Below are 19,150 nucleotides of genomic sequence, written 5' to 3' on the forward strand. Positions count from 1 at the left end.
GTCTGTGATCGCTTTTCTAAAATGGTCCATCTGGTGCCCTTGGTTAAATTGCCTTCCTCCTCTGATTTGGTGCCTTTGTTCTTCCAGCATGTGGTTCGTTTGCATGGCATTCCTGAGAATATTGTTTCTGACAGAGGTTCCCAGTTTGTTTCAAGGTTTTGGCGAGCCTTTTGTGGTAGGATGGGCATTGACCTATCTTTTTCCTCGGCTTTCCATCCTCAGACTAATGGCCAGACCGAACGAACCAATCAGACCTTGGAAACATATCTGAGATGTTTTGTTTCTGCAGACCAGGATGATTGGGTGTCCTTTTTGCCGTTGGCTGAGTTCGCCCTTAATAATCGGGCCAGCTCGGCTACCTTGGTCTCTCCATTTTTCTGCAATTCTGGGTTCCATCCTCGTTTCTCTTCAGGACAGGTTGAGTCTTCGGACTGTCCTGGTGTGGATTCTGTGGTGGACAGGTTGCAGCAGATCTGGACTCAGGTAGTGGACAATTTGACCTTGTCCCAGGAGAAGGCTCAACTTTTCGCTAATCGCAGACGCCGTGTGGGTCACCGACTTCGTGTTGGGGATCTGGTTTGGTTATCTTCTCGTCATATTCCTATGAAGGTTTCCTCTCCTAAATTTAAACCTCGTTTTATTGGTCCGTATAGGATTTCTGAGATTCTCAATCCTGTGTCTTTTCGTCTGACCCTCCCAGACTCCTTTTCCATACATAATGTATTCCATAGGTCGTTGTTGCGGAGATACGTGGCACCTATGGTTCCATTTGTTGAGCCTCCTGCCCCGGTTTTGGTGGAGGGGGAATTGGAGTATATTGTGGAGAAAATTTTGGATTCTCGTGTTTCTAGACGGAAACTCCAGTATCTGGTTAAATGGAAGGGTTATGCTCAGGAAGATAATTCCTGGGTTTTTGCCTCTGATGTCCATGCTCCAGATCTTGTTCGTGCCTTTCATGTGGCTCATCCTGGTCGGCCTGGGGGCTCTGGTGAGGGTTCGGTGACCCCTCCTCAAGGGGGGGGGGTACTGTTGTGAATTCTGTGGCTGAATTCACTCCTGTGGTCACAAGTGGTACTGCAGCTTCTGAGCTTCCTCCCTCAGGTGTTCTGGTGAGCTCGTTGGCTGCTTTGTTATTTAACTCCACCTGATTCTGTCTTCCTTGCTCCTTGTCAATGTTCCAGTGTTGGATCTGAGCTTCTGGATCTTTCCTGTGGCCTGCTGCTCTGCTTAGATAAGTGCTTCTTTGCTTTTGTTTCTACTTTTTCTGTCCAGCTTGTTTATTCGTTTTTGCTGGAAGCTCTGAGACGCAAAGGGTGTACCACCGTGCCGTTAGTTCGGCACGGTGGGTCTTTTTGCCCCCTTTGCGTGGTTTTTTGCTTTAGGGTTTTTTGTAGACTGCAAAGTTCTCTTTGCTATCCTCGCTCTATCTAGAATATCGGGCCTCACTTTGCTGAATCTATTTCATCCCTACGTTTGTCTTTTCATCTTGCTAACAGTCATTATATGTGGGGGGCTGCCTTTTCCTTTGGGGTATTTCTCTGAGGCAAGTCAGGCTTGTTTTTCTATCTTCAGGCTAGTCAGCTCCTCAGGCTGTGCCGAGTTGCATAGGTAGTGTCAGGCGCAATCCACAGCTGCCTTTAGTTGTGTTTAGGATAGGTTCAGGTATTGCGGTCTACAGAGATTCCACGTCTCAGAGCTCGTTCTATTGTTTTTGGGTTATTGTCAGATCACTGTATGTGCTCTGATTGCTGGCACACTGTGTCACTGGATTGCCTACATAACACTGCTCCCATCCTGCGCCCCCATGCCGTCATATGCTGCTCCCATTCTGCGCCCCATCCTGTCATGAGCTGCTCCCATCCTGCGCCCCCATTCTGTAATGTGCTGCTCCCATCCTGCGCCCCATGGTGTCATGTGCTGCTCCCATCCTGCGCCCCCATCCTGTCATATGCTGTTCCCATCCTGCCCCTCGATCCTGTCATATGCTGCTCCCATCCTGTGCCCCCATCCTCTCATGTGCTGCTCCCATCCTGCGCCCCCATCCTGTCCTGTGCTGCTCCCATCCATATGCCTCGTATGCTGCTCCATAAAGGGTGATGGCCCCCATAAGATGTTCCATAGTATTATATGCCCTATATGCTGCTGCGATTAAAAAAAAGATATACTCACCTATCGTTGCTGTACGCCGAGTGCCTGAGCAGGCGGGGACACCGGCGCACTATGGGGGTCAGGTGCCGGAGCCGTCGCTGGCTGAGGCCCCTGACACTTGCTATATTCACCTGTCCCCGTTCCACCGCTGCGCGCTGCTCCGTCTTCCGGGTCCTCTGGCTGTGACTGTTCTGTCAGAGGGCGCGCACTATCCACGTCATTGCGTCCTCTGACCTGAACATCACAGCCAGAGGACCCGGAAGACGGAGCGGCGCGCAGCGGTGGAATGGGGACAGGTGAATATAGAATACTCACCCTCCTGGAACGTCTCTGCTTCTCCGTTGGAGATCGTGGTATGGGTTCAGTGCTTACGCATACCGCAATCTTCAGGGCTGCATCACTCTGGGCTCCAGACTGCGCAGGCGCTTGTGCTTGCGCAGTCTATAAAGTGGTGGGACAGAGTGACGCTCCCCGTGTTATATTATAGATGAGTACATGCATGTACAGTATGTGTGTGCACGTGTGTGTGTGAGTGGGCAACCAATCACTAAGTGTGTGTGTATCAGCCACGCCCACTCCACATGACAACCAATCACTAAGCACCTTTTATTTCACCAGAGCAGTTTATAAGAAGCTGAGCTGTGATTGGTTGCTATGAGCAACAGTTGTCCTTGTAGACAGTTGTGGTAACTGAGGCCTATTATTCTTATCATTTCTATGGTGTTATCGTTCTTCTGTAAATTTATTACTGTAAACCAGGGATTCAAGCTTGAGGAGGCTAATTTGCATATTCCAGGTGCCTTCTGGGAAAGCGAAGAGTCTCCCTAAGCTAGAAGATCGTTGGGTACAGCCGGGACCAGCTGCTTGGAAAGAATCACCAAACCAGGGATTCAAGCTTGAGGAGGCTAATTTGCATATTCCAGGTGCCTTCTGGGAAAGCGAAGAGTCTCCCTAAGCTAGAAGATCGTTGGGTACAGCCGGGACCAGCTGCTTGGAAAGAATCACCAAACCGCGCGCCGTGATTTTTGCCTGTAGGACATTATTGCAAGAGAGCTTGGCTGAGTAGATTACACAAGAAGGAAAACACACAGCAACTCAGCAGGATCTAGGAGCAACATGGCAGATGTGACAACCTACATGGTGAGCTGCAGCATGTGCTACATGTTCACAGATCGACCAGAAGAAGAATTAAATTTCACCTGTCAGAAGTGTAGACTAGTGGCCCTTTTAGAAGAAAAGGTGCGGGGTCTGGAAGAAAGAATAGCAACTTTGAAACTCATCAAAGAGAATGAAGACTTTCTAGACAGAACAGAAGCATCTCTACTGGTCACAGAAGGTGAAAAAAGTGTCAGAGAACCTCCAAAAGCAGATGAGTGGAAGCATGTGACCAAAAGAAGCAAGAAGACCATGGAGAAATCACCAACCACACAACTGAAGAACCGATATCAAATCTTTGTAGAGGATGAAGATGGCACACCTAAGGATGAAGCAATACCAGCAAGCAAAAAAGAAAAGGACACACAGCAACAAGTGACAGCAAAAAGTACAGCCAAGAAGCAACGAAGAGTGGTAGTGGTGGGAGACTCACTACTGAGAGGCACAGAAGCAGCCATCTGCAGACCGGACATAACTGCAAGAGAAGTATGCTGCCTTCCAGGTGCAATGATCAAGGATGTGACCGATAGGATACCAAAGCTCTTCAACTCCAAGGATGTCCACCCATTTCTTCTGATACATGTTGGCACCAATGACACGGCAAGGAAGGACCTACCGACAATCTGCAAAGACTTTGAAGAGTTGGGGAAGAAAGTAAAGGAACTGGATGCACAGGTAGTTTTTTCTTCTATCCTTCCAGTAGACGGGCATGGCACCAGGAGATGGAACAGGATCCTTGATGCAAACAACTGGCTAAGACGATGGTGCAGACAACAAGGATTCGGATTCCTGGACCACGGTGTGAATTACTTGTACGATGGACTCCTCGCCAGAGACGGACTACACCTCAACAAACCTGGGAAACACACATTCGCCAGAAGACTCGCTACACTCATCAGGAGGGCGTTAAACTAGAAGAAGAGGGGACGGGAAGAAAAACATTAGACTTGAACAAAGAAGATCCAGGAAAACATACTCAGAAGGGAGGTAAGAACATTTCTAAAACAATCCACAGCGAGGAGATTGGAACAAAACAAAATCCTCTAAACTGCATGCTTGCAAACGCCAGAAGCCTGACAAACAAGATGGAAGAACTAGAAGCAGAAATATCTACAGGTAACTTTGACATAGTGGGAATAACCGAGACATGGTTAGATGAAAGCTATGACTGGGCAGTTAACTTACAGGGTTACAGTCTGTTTAGAAAGGATCGTAAAAATCGGAGAGGAGGAGGGGTTTGTCTCTATGTAAAGTCTTGTCTAAAGTCCACTTTAAGGGAGGATATTAGCGAAGGAAATGAGGATGTCGAGTCCATATGGGTCGAAATTCATGGAGGGAAAAATGGTAACAAAATTCTCATTGGGGTCTGTTACAAACCCCCAAATATAACAGAAACCATGGAAAGTCTACTTCTAAAGCAGATAGATGAAGCTGCAACCCATAATGAGGTCCTGGTTATGGGGGACTTTAACTACCCGGATATTAACTGGGAAACAGAAACCTGTGAAACCCATAAAGGCAACAGGTTTCTGCTAATAACCAAGAAAAATTATCTTTCACAATTGGTGCAGAATCCAACCAGAGGAGCAGCACTTTTAGACCTAATACTATCTAATAGACCTGACAGAATAACAAATCTGCAGGTGGTCGGGCATCTAGGAAATAGCGACCACAATATTGTACAGTTTCACCTGTCTTTCACTAGGGGGACTTGTCAGGGAGTCACAAAAACACTGAACTTTAGGAAGGCAAAGTTTGACCAGCTTAGAGATGCCCTTAATCTGGTAGACTGGGACAATATCCTCAGAAATAAGAATACAGATAATAAATGGGAAATGTTTAAGAACATCCTAAATAGGCAGTGTAAGCGGTTTATACCTTGTGGGAATAAAAGGACTAGAAATAGGAAAAACCCAATGTGGCTAAACAAAGAAGTAAGACAGGCAATTAACAGTAAAAAGAAAGCATTTGCACTACTAAAGCAGGATGGCACCATTGAAGCTCTAAAAAACTATAGGGAGAAAAATACTTTATCTAAAAAACTAATTAAAGCTGCCAAAAAGGAAACAGAGAAGCACATTGCTAAGGAGAGTAAAACTAATCCCAAACTGTTCTTCAACTATATCAATAGTAAAAGAATAAAAACTGAAAATGTAGGCCCCTTAAAAAATAGTGAGGAAAGATTGGTTGTAGATGACGAGGAAAAAGCTAACATATTAAACACCTTCTTCTCCACGGTATTCACGGTGGAAAATGAAATGCTAGGTGAAATCCCAAGAAACAATGAAAACCCTATATTAAGGGTCACCAATCTAACCCAAGAAGAGGTGCGAAACCGGCTAAATAAGATTAAAATAGATAAATCTCCGGGTCCGGATGGCATACACCCACGAGTACTAAGAGAACTAAGTAATGTAATAGATAAACCATTATTTCTTATTTTTAGGGACTCTATAGCGACAGGGTCTGTTCCGCATGATTGGCGCATAGCAAATGTGGTGCCAATATTCAAAAAGGGCTCTAAAAGTGAACCTGGAAATTATAGGCCAGTAAGTCTAACCTCTATTGTTGGTAAAATATTTGAAGGGTTTCTGAGGGATGTTATTCTGGATTATCTCAATGAGAATAACTGTTTAACTCCATATCAGCATGGGTTTATGAGAAATCGCTCCTGTCAAACCAATCTAATCAGTTTTTATGAAGAGGTAAGCTATAGGCTGGACCACGGTGAGTCATTGGACGTGGTATATCTCGATTTTTCCAAAGCGTTTGATACCGTGCCGCACAAGAGGTTGGTACACAAAATGAGAATGCTTGGTCTGGGGGAAATTGTGTGTAAATGGGTTAGTAACTGGCTTAGTGATAGAAAGCAGAGGGTGGTTATAAATGGTATAGTCTCTAACTGGGTCGCTGTGACCAGTGGGGTACCGCAGGGGTCAGTATTGGGACCTGTTCTCTTCAACATATTCATTAATGATCTGGTAGAAGGTTTACACAGTAAAATATCGATATTTGCAGATGATACAAAACTATGTAAAGCAGTTAATACAAGTGAAGATAGTATTCTGCTGCAGATGGATCTGGATAAGTTGGAAACTTGGGCTGAAAGGTGGCAGATGAGGTTTAACAATGATAAATGTAAGGTTATACACATGGGAAGAAGGAATCAATGTCACCATTACACACTGAATGGGAAACCACTGGGTAAATCTGACAGGGAGAAGGACTTGGGGATCCTAGTTAATGATAAACTTACCTGGAGCAGCCAGTGCCAGGCAGCAGCTGCCAAGGCAAACAGGATCATGGGGTGCATTAAAAGAGGTCTGGATACACATGATGAGAGCATTATACTGCCTCTGTACAAATCCCTAGTTAGACCGCACATGGAGTACTGTGTCCAGTTTTGGGCACCGGTGCTCAGGAAGGATATAATGGAACTAGAGAGAGTACAAAGGAGGGCAACAAAATTAATAAAGGGGATGGGAGAACTACAATACCCAGATAGATTAGCGAAATTAGGATTATTTAGTCTAGAAAAAAGACGACTGAGGGGCGATCTAATAACCATGTATAAGTATATAAGGGGACAATACAAATATCTCGCTGAGGATCTGTTTATACCAAGGAAGGTGACGGGCACAAGGGGGCATTCTTTGCGTCTGGAGGAGAGAAGGTTTTTCCACCAACATAGAAGAGGATTCTTTACTGTTAGGGCAGTGAGAATCTGGAATTGCTTGCCTGAGGAGGTGGTGATGGCGAACTCAGTCGAGGGGTTCAAGAGAGGCCTGGATGTCTTCCTGGAGCAGAACAATATTGTATCATACAATTAGGTTCTGTAGAAGGACGTAGATCTGGGGATTTATTATGATGGAATATAGGCTGAACTGGATGGACAAATGTCTTTTTTCGGCCTTACTAACTATGTTACTATGTTACTATGTTACTATGTTACTGTGCCGACACACACACAGGATAGGATTAGATACACGGCTCAGCAGACAGTAACAAACAGGATAGGATTAGATACACGGCTCAGCAGACAGTAACACAGGATATAATTAGATACACAGCCCAGTATCACACAGGATTAGATACACGGCTCAGCAGACAGTATAACACAAGACAGAATTAGATACACAGCCCAGCAGACGGTATCACATAAGATAGGATTAGATACACAGCTCAGCAACAGGATGTGCCAAAGGAGATGACCTTTTCATTCCAAGAATTCCACTCATTCCATCTGATTTGCCCTTTGCTTTTAAACACCTTCAGTTTCCTGTTGGACTGGCATTTGCAATGTCCATTAACAAGGCTCAGGGACAGTCCTTGAAAGTAGTATGGATCAATTTGCAATCTCCATTCTTTTCTCATGGCCAACTTTACGTGGCCTGTTCAGGAGTTGGAACTGCCAAAAATCTGTTCATCTTTGCACCGGAAGGAAAAAACAAAAATGTTGTTTATCCAAAAGGCTCTTGAATGAGTTGAAAATAAAATACTATCAGTACTTGGGTAATCGTTTAGTTAATTTGTGTTGCAAATCTCTAGTGTTGAGTATATGATGTGAAATGTTTTTATGTGCAATATAAACATTGTAATTTGCTATAACTAACCACATATCTATTAACTAACTAGTCATATCTATTCTTCAGTGAACACTACACGTCGACCACTGGCACCCCATCTTCCATGTGACAGAGTGCAGGACTTGCTCATATTGTGTTACTTGTACCTAGGGAAATGCTCAGATGTCAGTGCGACTAGGTGGTGTATTAGGAAGTCATGGCCATGGAGCAAATATAAAGCTGGATAAACCCAGGCAATTCTCTGCTTTCTCTTATAATCTACTCCTGGCTGTGACACTGAGACAATTGTCATAAAATAGGTTTTTTTAATCTCCAGCTAGTGCAGTATATCAAATAGGTTACTTAGGTTATATATTAATCCTGGCACCAGAACCATGACGGATATGATGTAAAACACTAAACTAGATACTTTGCCAGTGAGGTTTGTCATGCGTCTTTGATGATCTATCATCCCAGTCTATTCTTAAATCTATATTATAGATACACAACCGGTCTTATTACATATTGCACCATTGCATTGTCAGCACTATATAATCTGTATTTTAGCTGAATAGGGAAATCTATGGCCAAAAAAGCTGAGAAAACACATAACATAAAACTTCAATTGTCCAGTCCGGTCAACGAGGAGAATGTGACTATTCTCTGCTTTATTTAGTGGTGACTCCTCACTGGCGCAGTTACCTGTAGGAACGTCCTCTTTGCACCACTCATGATCCCGCACATCATTTTCTCCTTTCTCCATTATGGCTTCAGCTTTGATATTCTTCAGATATTTGCCTGGATGTCAAAGCTGTGAAAGTAATAATGTAAAAGTCACAGACGGAAGGAAAACTCACATGGAATGTTCTAGATGGAGGCTTTTACCACAAGCTCACGGGGCACCTGAACCGCCAAAAGATGCCGACATCTCCGCCTCCTATAAAAAGTCATTTCCTTCATTAACCCCTTAGTGACTGGGCCAAATTTTTGAATTCTGACCAATGTCACTTTATGGGGTAATAACTGGAATGCTTCAACAATTCCCACTGATTTTGAGACTTTTTTAGTGGCACATTATAATTTATAATAATTATAAATTTAGGTTGATACGTTTTCTGTTTATTTATAAAAAATAATACATATTTGACAAAAATGTAAAAAAATAGCCATTTTCAAACTTTGAATGATTATTCCGTTAATCCAGATTGTCATACCACAGAAAAACATTAATAAATAACATTTCCCTCATGTCTGCTTTACATCGGCACCATTTGTAAAATGTTATTTTATTTTGTTAGCCTTTTAGGTTTAAAAATGTAGCAGAAATTTTTAATTTTTTTCATGGAAATTTACAATTTTTTTTTCTTTCAGGGAGATATCCAGATTTGAAGTGACTTTGGGGGTCCAGTATATTGGAAAACCCCCAAAAGTGATACAATTTTGAAAACATCAAATACCCCGAAACAGCTGTCTGTGGATGGATACCATGTTTTGGCATAGGTGGTTTTCCTTTATGGATGCTGCCCTTCCCGTGGTTGTTCCTTCCCGGTGAAAGACCTGGCTATTTATTGCTTGCGTTGAGAAACACGTGATGGTGTCTCCGCGGCTTTTCTACATGCAATCTGTTAACCATTTATACGATGTAGTCACTATTGACAGCAGCATCTAAGGGGTTAAACAGATATGGACGGTGCCAACACTGATCGTGGCTGATACAGCAAGTGGTCAGCTATAGTGGACAGCCGACAGCTGCTGGATTGTCACCTGTATGGGGATGCTAGTCTCTTATATCTCAGGTCAGTAAAAAAAAGTCATATTAAGGGGTTAAATGCACTAGCAGTTTTATTTTTGCATTATTTAAGCAATGTTTTGTCAGGAGATGTATTTTTGGGATACATGCTATTTTTTGTGAGGTTGGAAGCATTTTTTCTTTTTATGGCATTCATGAATGTCATGTCAGAAAAGTTCTCCACCCATTTTTTAATATTTACATGAAGCCCAGTATGGTTTGAACCACATACCGTATTTTTCGGATTATAAGACGCACTTCTGTTCCCCCAAATTTTGGGGGAAAGTGGGGTGTGTGTCTTATAATCCAAATCTGTGTGCTGTGCTGTAAAGGAGGGGGGGGGGGGGCGGCTCTGAAGTGGTATCAGGGGGCTGGAGTGGGCTGGCTGCAGAGACAGCAGGAGGTCTCATGCTCCCGCTCATTAGCTTCATGTAATATTCACTGCACTCGCTGTCCATCACCTCCCTGCTGAAGCAGCACCTAGTTGGTTGACAGGGGAGCAGCGCATATTACATGTGCCTGCACTCCCCCCCTCCCATCATGAATATGCCCCCCTGCAGGCACACATAGCCTCCCAGTCGGCAGGCACATGATAAAATAAACACTTAACTCACCTTCTAATGAAGGCTCAGTGCTCCCGTGGCTCTTCCCGTGTCTATGCCACATTCAATCATGTGATCAGCACAGCACAGTGATATCATCACTGTGTGGCCAGGTCACATGATCTGATGTCTGGGAAACAGGAAGTGAAACCGAGGAGCTGGGAGCACGGAGCCATCATCACAAGATGAGTTAAGTGTTTGTTATTTTATCATGTTCCTGCCTGCAGGGGGGCATGTAGTGACTGGGGGGGCTATGTGCCTGCCAGCAGGGGGCATGTAGTGACGGGGGGCATGTGTGTGCCTGCAGGGGGGCATGTGTGTACCTGCAGGGGGGCATGTAGTGACGGGGGGCATGTGTGTGCCTGCAGGGGCCATGTAGTGACGGGGGGCATGTGTGTGCCTGCAGGGGCCATGTAGTGACTGGGGGGCATGTGTGTACCTGCAGGGGAGCATGTAGTGACTGGGGGGCATGTGTGTGCCTGCAGGGGCCATGTAGTGACTGGGGGGCATGTGTGTACCTGCAGGGGAGCATGTAGTGACTGGGGGGCATGTAGTGACTGGGGGGCATGTGTGTGCCTGCAGGGGAGCATGTAGTGACTGGGGGGCATGTGTGTGCCTGCAGGGGCCATGTAGTGACTGGGGGGCATGTGTGTACCTGCAGGGGAGCATGTAGTGACTGGGGGGCATGTAGTGACTGGGGGGCATGTGTGTGCCTGCAGGGGGGCATGTAGTGACTGCGGGGCCATGTGTGTGCCTGCAGGGGGGCATGTAGTGACTGCGGGGCCATGTGTGTGCCTGCAGGGGGGCATGTAGTGACTGCGGGGCCATGTGTGTGCCTGCAGGGGGGCATGTAGTGACTGGGGGGGCCATGTGTGTGCCTGCAGGGGGGCATGTAGTGACTGCGGGGCCATGTGTGTGCCTGCAGGGGGGCATGTAGTGATTGTGGGGCCATGTGTGTGCCTGCAGGGGGGCATGTAGTGACTGGGGGGCCATGTGCGTGCCTGCAGGGGGGCATGTAGTGACTGCGGGGCCATGTGTGTGCCTGCAGGGGGGCATGTAGTGACTGGGGGGACATATGTGTGTCTGCAGGGGGGCATGTAGTGACTGCGGGGCCATGTGTGTGCCTGCAGGGGGGCATGTAGTGACTGGGGGGGCCATGTGTGTGCCTGCAGGGGGGCATGTAGTGACTGGGGGGCCATGTGCGTGCCTGCAGGGGGCATTTAGTGACTGGGGGGCCATGTGCATGCCATATAGAGGGGGGCATGTGCGTGCCAGCAGGGGCTTATAGTGATGGGGGGACCATGTCCAGGATGAGATGGGAGGGCAGTGTGCCAGCAGCACAGGGGGGAAGTGTGCCAGCAGCACAGGGGGGCAATGTGCCAGCACAGGGGGGGGGCCATATGCCAGGATGGGGGTTATATAGATACCAGGATGAGGGACATATATATGATTTGTAAGATGGACACTGGCATTATAAGACAGACCCCCATTTAGGATAAAATTATTTTTTTCTCTTTTTCTTGACCAAATTTGGGGGCGCGTCTTATAATCAGGTGCGTCTTATAAAGCGAAAAATACGGTATGTCAAACTCTGGCCTGTGGGCCAAATCTGTCCGGCATGGTGATTATATTTGGCCCACGATGTTCGCACCAATCCCTCCTCGGCATCACTCCTTCACCTGTTCAGCATCCTGGATTCCGATACAGTTGAAGGTAATAATGAATGAGAGGTCGCATCCATCCACTGTGTGCATAATTATTAGGCAAGTTGTATTTTAAAGAAACCTCAATCACTCCCCATATGGACCACCAGGAAATACCCAAACCAGGATAGATATCTCAATATATTTTATTAAATTGTAATTTAATGACAGTACATAATATAAAAATCATATAAAAAATCTCATATAAGAACAGATAATTCTGTGCGTAATGCAGGACTTCTACAAATAGTAGAAAACAGGCAAACCCAATATTGCACAATTTGTCCACAAAGCCGTGATAAAAATAATTAGTGTAAAATCCCAGTGAATGATGAAGAATTCATTAAAAAGTGGGAAGAGGTGTGCAATATGGCATCGAAACAACTCATGGAATTATTGGTGAAATATCATTCAAAAAATTTATTGGAGGTTGATAAGTTATTGGATGAAATGTTTATTAAGGCCAAATCTTGTTTACCGAGTGACCAGTCCTCAGCTATCGATAGTCAACTTGAAAAAGATATGGATCAGTGGATCAAGGAGATACGAGATAACCAGACAAAGAAATTAGTCAGAGATCAGAAGGACTTTTCTATGGGAAGAATTTATAGATGGAGGAAGAACAACACATATGAAGATGGTCGTAGTCGGAATCCCTCTGCCTCCTCCAATGTGACTGTGGGAAATATGTCTGGTGCCTCCTCTTCCGCCTCTGGTTTTGCAACAATAGCCTCAACTCCAAAACGAAAACGCGAACCACGTTATACACCAGCGAAACGAAATTTTGGTCAAACATCGGAAAGCTTTGGCGGCAATCTGAAGGTGATTAATTTAAGTACACATGTATTGTCTGTGACTGAGATTGATGTCCTTCAGAGGGGTTTAATGTTTTGTCCAACTGCCAAATTTGATAAATTTGAGGCCATTAAGGACCTACATTTGTTTGCAAGGAAACTTATGTTTAAAAAACATTTTCATAATGAGGATACATTGCGGTTGTTTCCTACAGAGGCGGAACAGGAGGCACTAGCTACCCTTGAGGAACTGGCTCAGGAGCATAATGAACCTATGGGAGGTAAGATTCCATCTTCAATTCGTCCGAAAATCACGTAAGTTCCCACCCTTGTCAGCATGTTCCACAATTGATATATTTGTGAAAACAGTAAGCAGGGCATTTGATAAAATTCCTGAGTTTCCACAACATGATAACTTGAGTACAAAAGAAAAAAGTGCCCTACACAATTTGCAGAGGTTAACTGATGTGATAATTAAACCTGCTGACAAGGGTGGGAACGTGGTAGTTTGGCCTAAATGTTTATATGAAGGAGAGGCTCATCGTCAGTTGAGTGACAGGACATGTTACAAAAAAATGACATTTAATCCTTTACTGAAATTCCAGGGTGAACTTTTATGCATATTACGTGAGGCCCATGAGGGGGAAGTGATATCTAAGGATTTATACTTAGCTCTTCAAGTTGGGGAACCTACTATACCAACATTGTATCTGTTACCAAAGGTCCACAAAGATCAAGTTAATCCACCTGGAAGACCAATAATTTCGGGGTGTGGGAGTTATTTGGAAAAAATTAATAAATTTGTGGACGCTAAATTGAAACCTTTGGTGGAGGAATTACCCTCTTTTATTAAAGACACTAATGATTTCTTGAAAAAGGTAGATGGTTTATATATTGGCACTGAGACTCTGTTAGTGTCGTGTGACGTAGAAAGCCTGTATACAAATATACGGCATAGTGATGGTGTTCAAGCTGCTAAATATTTTCTGGAGTCATCGAGTCTGCCCAATTCTATGAGACAATTCACCGTTGAGTTGTTGGAGTTCGCACTAACAAAAAATTTTTTTCTATTTAAGGGGTCCCTCTACCTGCAGCTCCAAGGTACTGCAATGGGTGCGGCCTTCGCGCCTGCGTACGCTAATTTATTCTTGGGGCTGTGGGAGAGGGACCTCTTTATGTCAGATTCCGAGTCGCCAATGGATCGTATCCCGTTATGGGTGCGATTCATTGACGACATATTTTTTATCTGGCAAGGATCAGTTGTAGATCTCCAGAATTTTATGTCTGAACTTAATCAGAATTCCAGGAATTTGCGGCTTACATATAAATTTGATGTAAATGTAATGGAATTTTTGGATGTCAACATCCACAGGGATGATGGGAATTGTTTACATACAAAAATCTTTCGTAAGGAAACAGCTGTAAATTCTCTACTGCATGCTACATCATCACATCCGCCTGGAATGATTAGGTCTATTCCTATCGGGCAGTTCTTGAGGTTGCGCAGAATTTGTTCAGATGATTGTGAATTTGAAAAACAGGCTGCTGAACTCAAAATGAGATTTTTTGAAAGAGGATATAGCCGGAGATCAGTGAAAAAGGGCTATAATAGGGCAAAGAATATGTCTCGGCACCAAGCACTTTATGATGCAAAACCAAATAAGACAAACCAGGTGGTGAGATATATCACACAATACCATGGTCAAAGTGAAATGGTGAGATCTCAAATTAATAAATCATGGGAAATCCTGAAAGCAGATCCAGTGTTGGCACAATATGTAGGTGAGAAACCAAGTATAACGTATAGGAGGTCCAAAAATTTAAAGGATTGGTTGGTTAAAAGTCATTATACCTATAATGTGGCTCCCCCCTCGTTTTTAGATCAGGCAAAGCGGACTGTTGGATGTAGGCCATGTGGGAAATGCGTGGCGTGCCCAAATATAGGAAGGGAGCAAACATTCGGTAATTCAGAAGGCACGAGCTCTTTCCAAATTAGACATAGTATAACGTGTACATCAAAAGCGGTCATTTACTATGCGACATGCCCATGCTCCCTTATATATGTGGGTATGACTACAAGACAGTTAAAAATACGTGTCCGTGGGCATGTCTTGGGGATAGAGGCTGCTAGGGAAGTGACGGACCCTTCAACGTTGAAAACTATTCCCAAACACTTTAGACTCCACCACAATTGTGATTCTTCTGGATTTAGAGTGATTGGGATTGATACCCTGAAAAAGAGTGAACGTGGGGGACCAATTACTATACCACTGGCAAAAATGGAAACAAGGTGGATATGGGTCTTAAAAACAGTGTCACCAATGGGCCTAAATGAAAACTTGAGCTTTGCCCCCTTTTTATAAGTGTTTTTTATACATTTTTATACATATTTTAGCAGTATTTTGTTTTTAAAAATTTTTTTAGGGTTCTCTTCTTATAACACCAGTTTTGTATTTTTATTCATTATTAATGTATGGTTTTTAGTCTTGGATTTTAATTTTTGTATTTTTTTATAGTTGGTACTTACCTGATAATGTGATTTTCTTATGGCTGACCGGATGCTATGACCTCTTGGATGGATCCCTTGGTTGGTGGTTGCCCGGCTGCAAGTCGTCATTTCTTATGAAGATTCTATATACGGATGCAAATAGATAATTGTATTTTATGTTTCGACGTTAATGATGTATATATATATATAAACAAATGATTAATAACAATCTCTTTTCAGGTATATATCTGTATCTTGCCCATATAGAGGGTTGGAGTTTATATAGACTCCTTGGTATTAGTATACTTTACCTATTATTGGTGACGTATTGTATCCGGGGTTTCCAATATTAGGGTGAAGGAATATATTAATTAGCCATGTATATATTCTTTTGTACCAACATTATGCACTTTTCATTTTGTTTTGTATAGTTTACTTATTTATATGTAGTGTGGGTACACATAGGGTGGGATATAAGTACATATATGCAGATTTATTAGTTTATTGTATTATCAGACATAGGTGATAGACAATAGGGGGACTTTGTTTTTTTATTTTTATCTATGTAGGCAAGTGATTTATCACTTATGGGAATCCCATTTATTATGTTTTCTTGCAGAAATATACTGCAATCGGTATTGGGTAACACACATAGTAATGGCTTACATTTCCCACAGGCATTCCTTCTATACCGCGCTCCGAGTGGTGCGCATGCGTGGTCTGTGGCTGGCGGTCTGGGTTACCGCGTCCCCGTGTCCTTGGTTACGTCGGGTGCTCTGTCCCGTGCGTCCGGTCACGTGGGACGCGGCCTCAGACTTCCGGTCCTCCTGACCGCGCACGCGCCGATTACACGGCAGGGGCGCTGGGGATAGGAGGACGCACACTATATAACATCCATCCGGACCTTGACTATACACCCCCTGACGAAGGAGAATAATCCGAAACGCGCGTCGGGGCGCGTTCTTTGCAGGTCCAGGCTACCCAATAAGGTATATACCGCTATACATCTATATTAGTCCTAATTTGCCTATTTGCACATATCTGTTTTACCGAGGGGTTGTGCTCATGTGGAGCAGTAATTAGCACTCTTTTGCACTTTACACATTTTTATTATCACGATTTATCTTAGTATTTATTTTATGGTTCTGCCTGTATTGGGTAAATCTAAGTAATAATTCATTTATTTTCACTATATATTTTACACTAATTATTTTTATCACGGCTTTGTGGACAAATTGTGCAATATTGGGTTTGCCTGTTTTCTACTATTTGTAGAAGTCCTGCATTACGCACAGAATTATCTGTTCTTATATGAGATTTTTTATATGATTTTTATATTATGTACTGTCATTAAATTACAATTTAATAAAATATATTGAGATATCTATCCTGGTTTGGGTATTTCCTGGTGGTCCATATGGGGAGTGATTGAGGTTTCTTTCTTCACTTGGTGGTAGTTGTCACCGCTATGACACAGTGTACTTGAGTGGTATATGCTCCTGAGTGGGACATACATATATAGATAATAAATATAGGAATATATTAGAATTGTATATACATCTTATCCACCAGTATTTCTGTGGTTTAACATTAAGTTGTATTTTAGAGGATTATTTTTGTTATTAATCAACAACTATGTTCTCAATCAACCCAAAAGACTCATAAATATCAAAGCTTAATATTTTTGGAAGTTGGAGTGGGTTTTATTTAGATTTGGCTATCTTAGCAGGATATCTGTTTGTGCAGGTAACTATTACTGTGCAGAATTATTTGGCAACTTAATAAAAACCCTAATATAATCCCATCTCACTTGTTTATTTTCACCAGGTAAACCAATATAACTGCACAAATAGAAATAAACATTTCTGACATGTAAAAACAAAACCTAAAAAAATTAGTGACCAATATACTGTAGCCACCTTTCTTTATGATGACACTCAACAGCCTCCATCCATAGATTCTGTCAGTTGCTTGATCTGTTTATGATCACCATTGTGTGTGTCCACCACAGCCTCCCATACACTGTTCCGAGAGGTGGGCTGTTTTCCCTCCCTGTAGATCTCACATTTTATGACGGACCACAAGTTCTCTATGGGGTTCAGATCAGGTGAACAAGTGGGCCATGTCATTATTTTTTCTTCTTTGAGACCTTTACTGGCCAGCCACGCTGTGGAGTAGTTGGGGAATGTGATGGAGCATTGTCCTGCATTAAAATCATGTTTTTCTTGAACGATACCAATTTCTTCCTGTACCACTGCTTGAAGAAGTTGTCTTCCTGAAACTGGCAGTAGGTCTGGGAGTTGAGCTTCACTACATCCTCAACCCGAAAAGGTCCCACAAGTTCATCTTTGATTTTACCAGCCCATACCAGTACCCCACCTCCACCTTGCTGGCGTCGGAGTCAGAGTGGAGCTCTCTGCCCTTTACTGATCCAGCCTCTGGCCCATCAAAAGTCACTCTCATTTCATCAGTCCATAAAACCTTTGAAAAGTCAGTCTTAAGATATTTCTTGGCCCAGTCTTGACGTTTTATCTTATGTTTCTTGTTCAAAGGTGGTCGTTTTTCATCCTTCCTTACCTTGGCCATGTCCCTGACTATCGCACACCTTGAGCTTTTTGATGCTCCAGTAACGTTGCAGCTCTGAAATATGGCAAAACTGGTGGCAAATGGCATTTTGGCAGCTTCACGCTTGATTTTCCTCAATTCATGGGCAGTTATTTTGCGTCTTTTTTGCCCAACACACTTCTTGCGACCCTGTTGGCTATTTGCCATGAAACGCTTGATTGTTCGGTGATCACGCTTCAAAAGTTTTGCAATTTCAAGACTGCTGCATCCCTCTGCAAGACATCTCACAATTTTGGCCTTTTCAGAGCCCGTCAAATCTCTCTTCTGGCCCATTTTGCCAAAGGAAAGGAAGTTGCCTAATAATTAATCACACCTTATATAGGGTATTGAAGTCATTAGACAACACCCCTCCTCATTACAGAGATGCACATCACCTGATTTACTTAATTGGTAGTTGGCTCCCAAGCCTGAACAGCTTGGAGTAGGACAACATGTATAAAAAGCATCATGTGATCAAAATACAACTTACTTAATAATTCTGCACACAGTGTAATTCTCCTTCTGCATCTGATGTCTCAGCGCAGCGGGTGCAATAACATCACTATTCCGCTCCAGCTGTGCTGAGCAGTGAAGAGCTTCAGAGTACTCGCTGTCGAGTCGAGCACTGGGGAGAACTGAGTATTTTTATTTTTAATGTGGGAAACATTACGCCATATGGAGTATAGCTATATCAAAGCGGTGCACAATGATCACAAAAGAGTATAATCCTTAAAGGGAACCTGTCACCCCGTTTTTTCAGTAGGAGATAAAAATACCGTTAAATAGGGCCTGAGCTGTGCTTTACAATAACAGGTGGTCCCCGCCACCCCAACGCACGTTTCGTTAAGACTTCCTCAGGAGACGTGTGTTAGGGAGGGGGTTCTGGTTATTTATACACAGTCCAGCCAATAGAAGAATAATTGCAAGCCATGAATGATTTGGTCACATCCGCTGATGTAAGACAGTGCGGCGCAGTCGCAAAAGCATCCACACAGGCTCTGCATTGTTGGCGCATGCGCTGCCTCCATGGCAACCAATGGGACCTTCACCGAGGCGGCCGTGGAGCGCAAGCAAGCAAAAACCGTCATGGAGACGGTGGTCATGTGCCGCGCATCGGGCGCGCCCCCACAAAGATCCGGAGCCAGGGAAGCCGCGCATTTGCACAGAGAACCAGGGGAAGAGGGTAAAGTATAAACAATCCACAGAGCTGTGACACATCAAATGACTATACATGTGAATACTATAAAGTGAGCGATCATAACGTACATACAACAATAAATATAAATGGGCCAATGAAAATAA

General features: G+C 43.7%; 1 protein-coding gene and 1 pseudogene across 1 annotated transcript in view; one reads left to right on the forward strand and one right to left on the reverse strand.

Moving 5' to 3' along the window:
* Positions 1 to 19,150, reverse strand: part of LOC138645820 (zinc finger protein 850-like) — a 146,562-nt pseudogene that overhangs the window by 115,124 nt on the left and 12,288 nt on the right.
* The window catches only part of LOC138645814 (zinc finger protein 84-like), a 56,495-nt gene continuing 47,748 nt past the window's right edge, over positions 10,404 to 19,150 (forward strand). Inside the window, exon 1 of the mRNA XM_069735337.1 lies at positions 10,404 to 10,448. The gene's annotated coding sequence lies outside the window, so the exon portion shown is untranslated. The remainder of the gene's footprint in view (positions 10,449 to 19,150) is intronic.

This window comes from Ranitomeya imitator, chromosome 7 (genome assembly GCF_032444005.1).
Source record: "Ranitomeya imitator isolate aRanImi1 chromosome 7, aRanImi1.pri, whole genome shotgun sequence".
In the NCBI taxonomy this organism is placed as follows: Eukaryota; Metazoa; Chordata; class Amphibia; order Anura; family Dendrobatidae; genus Ranitomeya; species Ranitomeya imitator.